Genomic DNA, 5,550 nt, shown 5'->3' on the forward strand with positions numbered 1-5,550 from the left:
AGACGGAACTTGGAAGATTAGAAAAGCATGAAAACTTAGAGAAGAAATCCAAAGGCATTGCATTAAAGGTAGATTCAAAGGAAAGCAAAATGAAAGATACATCGGATGAAGATGAAAACTTCATGCTTCTTGTAAAAAGGTTAGGCAAATTTTTTGGTAATAAAAATAATATTGATAATGCTAACTTTGTCAAAAGGAAGAAATTCTCAAAGCATAAAGATAAAGAAGCATCCACTTCATCACAAGAAGTAACATGCTATGAATGTGGGAAACAAGGACACATAAAGCCGGAATGTCCAAAACTTTCTAAGAAGAATGGTTTCAAAGGCAAGAATGAATTCAAAAAGAAAAGGGCCTACATAGCATGGGAAGATAATGAAGTAAGTTCTTCATCGGACTCCGATAGTGACGAAAGTGCAAATCTAGCATTGATGGCATCACACCACTCCGATGATGAAGAAGGCGAGGTTAGTTACGATGATTCTCTTTTTAATAATGGTGCACAAGGTGCAATAAATGAATTGTTAAATGAGTGTAAAATTCTCTATAAAACTATCTCATCTCAAAAGAAGATAATATCATCTTTAGAAGAGAAAGTTAAGATAATTGAAGAAGAACATAAAAATGACAAAGAAAAAATGATTAGTGTTCAAGAAGATAATGTTGCATGCAAGAATTGTGAATCACTTTCCTTCCAAATTGTCCAATTAAAACGTGTTTTAGAAAGATATGAAAAAGGGCAAATTGGATTGGAAAATGTTCTTAGCACACAAAGATACTCCAATGATAAGAGCGGACTTGGTTTCTCTAAATTTGATAAACCAACATCCAACAAGACTATCTTTGTCAAAGCTAGTAACCAACCAATTCAAGAGAAAGTGATCAAGCCTAAAGTAATGCAACATTATCCTAAAAGGAAGAACTTTATTAAGAAGAAATCTTATCCTCCTAGATATAGAAGTAACTTTGAACCTACTTGTTTTTATTGTGGTATTATTGGTCACACACCCAATGCTTGTTATGTAAGGAACTTTAGTGTTCCTAGTGGACATTATGTATGGGTGAAGAAAGGAACTAACTATGATGGACCCAAAGCCGTTTGGGTACCTAACAAAACTTAATTTGTTTTGTAGGTTTGCTTGAAGACCACTTCAAACCTATGGTATCTAGATAGTGGTTGTTCAAAGCATATGACGGGTGACCTAAACCAATTTTCAGATCTAAGGTTAAAGGCCAAGGGTTTTGTCACTTATGGAGACAACAATAAGGGAAGAATTCTTGGCAAAGGCAAAGTTGGTGCACCACCTTTCACATCCATTGAAGATGTTCTTTATGTTGAAGGACTAAAGCATAATCTTCTAAGCATTAGCCAACTTTGTGACAAAGGCTTCAAGATCAAATTCACTAAGGAAGAATGCTTGATCATCGATGAAGTCACCAATGAGGTAAAACTCAAAGGTACAAGAATTAATAACATTTTTATGATTTCTTTAAATGATTTATCTTTGAAAGTAAAATGTCTTTTGGTAAACAATAATGAATCTTGGTTATGGCATAAAAGAGCAGCCCATATTCATATGGATCATTTAAATAAGTTAACCAAACATGATCTTGTCATTGGGTTACCTAAGATAAAGTTTGTCAAAGATAAACTATGTGATGCATGTCAAAAGGGAAAGCAAACCAAATCATCTTTCAAACCAAAGAATGTGGTGACTACAACAAGACCACTTCAATTATTGCATATGGATCTATTTGGTCCATCAAGGACAAGAAGCTTCGGAGGTAATGTATACGCTTTAGTTATTGTTGATGATTATTCTAGATATTCTTGGACTTTGTTTCTTGTGCAGAAAAGTGATGCTTTTAGAGCCTTTAAGAAATATGCAAAACAAATCCAAAATGAAAAATCATTAAAGATTGTATCCATAAGAAGTGATCATGGTGGAGAGTTTCAAAATGCATCATTTGAAGAATTTTGTGAAGAACATGGTATCTCTCACAATTTTTCAGCGCCAAGAACTCCACAACAAAATGGAGTAGTTGAAAGGAAAAATAGGTTTCTAGTGGAACTTGCAAGAACAATGCTTAGTGATGCAAATCTTCCTAAATATTTTTGGGCGGATGCGGTTAGTACGGCATGTTATGTTGGAAATCGAGTAATTATTAGACCTATCTTAAAGAAGACTCCATATGAACTCTTTAAAGGAAGAAAGCCAAACATTGCTCACTTTCACATTTTTGGATGCAAGTGCTTTGTTCTAAACAATGACAAAGACAATCTTGGTAAGTTTGATGAGAAATCGGACGAAGGTATATTTCTTGGTTATTCTCTTTCTAGTAAAGCATATAGAATTTATAATAAAAGAACTCTAACTATTGAAGAATCTATGCATGTATCTTTTGATGAGACTAACACTTCCAAAGAGGAAGAAGTTGTTTGTGATGATGATGATCCTTTAGATTTACCCCCAGAAAAACCTTCAAATAATACAATTATGAAGGTACCGGAAGAACTTTCAAATGATATAATTGAGAAGGCACCGGAAGTACAACAAGAAAATGTTCAACAAGAAAGTGTACAACAAGAATCAAACACCAATGATCTACCAAAAGAATGGAGAACCCATAGAGATCATCCTATTGATAAAGTTATTGGTGATATTAGTCAAGGAGTTGCAACAAGATTAAATCTCAAAGATGCTTGCTTACACATGGCTTTTGTTTCTCAAATTGAACCTTCCAAAGTTGATGAAGCCTTAGGAGATGATCAATGGATAAATGCAATGCAAGAAGAATTAAATCAATTCGAGAGAAATCAAGTTTGGGAACTTGTTCCTAGACCATGTAACAAACACATCATAGGTACTCGATGGGTGTTTAAAAACAAACTTGATGAGAATGGTATAATTGTTCGAAACAAAGCAAGATTGGTGGCCCAAGGTTACAATCAAGAAGAAGGAATCAACTTTGAAGAAACATTTGCTCCGGTTGCAAGGTTAGAAGCTATTCGTCTTTTACTTGCTTATGCATGTTCATTAAATTTTCAGCTTTATCAAATGGACGTCAAGAGCGCATTCTTAAATGGCTACATCAATGAAGAAGTCTATGTCAAACAACCCCCGGGATTTGAAGACTTCAAGAATCCTTCACATGTCTTTAAGTTGAGAAAGGCTCTTTATGGATTAAAGCAAGCACCTAGAGCATGGTATGATAGACTTAGCAATTTTTTGTGTGAAAAGGGTTTCGAAAAGGGTAAGGTTGATAAAACTTTGTTCATTAAGAAAATCAAGAGTAACACTTTATTGGTTCAAGTCTATGTTGATGATATCATTTTTGGATCGACTAACAAAGAAATGTGTGAGGAATTCTCATTGATGATGCAAGGAGAATTCGAGATGTCTATGATGGGAAAGATGAATTACTTTCTTGGACTACAAATTAAGCAACTCAAGGATGGAATCTTCATTAATCAATCCAAATACTGTAAAGAACTATTAAAGAAGTTTGATATGGATAATTGCAAAGCAATGAATACTCCAATGGGCTCCGGTACATATGTTGATCAAGATGAATCCGGTACTCCAATTGATATTACTAAGTATCGAGGTATGATTGGTTCTTTATTATATTTGACGGCAAGCCGTCCTGACATAATGTTTAGTGTTTGTCTTTGTGCTCGTTTCCAAGCAAATCCAAAGGAATCACATCTTATGGCGGTTAAAAGGATCATGAAGTATCTCAAAGGAACAACCAACGTTGGCTTATGGTATCCTAAAGGTAGTGTTTGCAATTTAATTGGTTATTCTGACGCGGATTATGCAGGATGTAAAACTGATCGTAAAAGCACAAGTGGCACTTGTCACATTCTTGGAAATGCATTAGTATCATGGGCTTGTAAAAAGCAAGCATGTGTTGCTCTTAGTACGGCCGAAGCAGAATACATAGCAGCGGGTAGTTGTTGTGCACAAATTCTTTGGCTTAAGCAACAACTTCGTGACTACGGACTTGATCTCGGATGCATTCCTCTTCGATGCGACAATACAAGTGCTATAAATATTACAAAGAATCCGGTCATGCATTCAAGAACCAAACACATAGACATTCGACATCATTTTCTTCGCGATCATGTGCTTAAAGGAGATGTTGAAGTCACTTTTGTAGATACTCATAATCAACTTGCGGATATCTTCACCAAGCCTCTCCCAAAAGAATCATTCTACAAAATTCGTCGAGAGCTTGGAATTTTAGATGAAGGTGATGTTTAAAATTTGTTCATACATCAAAGGTACATGTGTCTAATATTTTAGGTAATAAAAAAATGCTTTATAAATGTTCATTTATTATAACTTGGTAATTATATGAGGTATATGTGCTTTATATTTCATAAAATTAAAGTTTTTGGAAATTTTTCAGTCCAGGAACCGGTTCCCATGTGGGACGAACCGGTTCCCCATAGTAATTTCCAGAGGCAATGTTTTTGTGTTCTTCAGGAACCGGTTCCCATGTAGGGACGAACCGGTTCCCACGTACTTGTTCCAGATTTTTTTTCTCTTTGTGGCTGTACGTGAATAGTTGTTTTATATATATTTTCTTATTTTATTTTACTTCTTATTCTTATTTAATTCACATTATATCATTTACACCACACATTCACTCACATTTATCTTCATTCAACATTCATCTTCATCTTCTTCAAACTTCCTCATCCATTATCAACCTCATTCAAAGCTCCACTATCTCACCATAACTATCAAAATTAAAACACCCACTACCTCTAAACACTATATAATCCTCCACTCTTTCACATATATCACTCAAATCCTTCTCCATTCACCAAATCCGAAAATCCCAACCTAAACCCTAACTTTCATAAATGGCACCCAAAGTCTCAAGAAGTGCAAAAGGAAAGAATAAGATTGGAGAGTCCAGTGAAGATCCTCAAGAGCATCAACCAACTGTTAAGAGTCGGAGACTCACTTTCAACATTCGTAGTCGGAAACTCCTTCAAGCAAAATACGGTAAACTCCCGGATTTCCCTACTCACAGTTTCTCTTTTCCGGCTAGACTAGCTAATGCAGGGGTAGCTAATTTTGTGCTTGACCATGGTGATTATTACCCGGATTTGGTTAGAGAATTTTATCATAACCTTAAGATAGTGACCGATGAATTTGATGATTTCACATTACTGTCAAAAGTTTCAAATAAGGACATATGCTTAGATGTTGAAGAATTTGGTAGAGTGTTAGGCATTCCATCTCAAGGCTTAGTGCTCCTTCAAGGTAACATACCGGAGGATTGGCAACCATATAGTAAGATGGATGTTTTTGTGGATATGTGCCGACCAACTCAACGCGACACAGTTCGCCAACAACTTGCTACCAAATTTAACATGTTCGGTTCTAGCTTATCGGTAAGTGATAGGATGCTTCATCTTATCATCGCTTATGTTTTATTTCCGAAGAATTCTAACCATTCCAGGGTCAATGAGTTCGAGTTAATGGTTCTGCTTGCTCTGAGACGTGGCATTGAAGTCAATTGGGCACTTTC

This window comes from Vicia villosa, linkage group LG3, assembly GCF_029867415.1.
Source record: "Vicia villosa cultivar HV-30 ecotype Madison, WI linkage group LG3, Vvil1.0, whole genome shotgun sequence".
Taxonomy (NCBI): domain Eukaryota; kingdom Viridiplantae; phylum Streptophyta; class Magnoliopsida; order Fabales; family Fabaceae; genus Vicia; species Vicia villosa.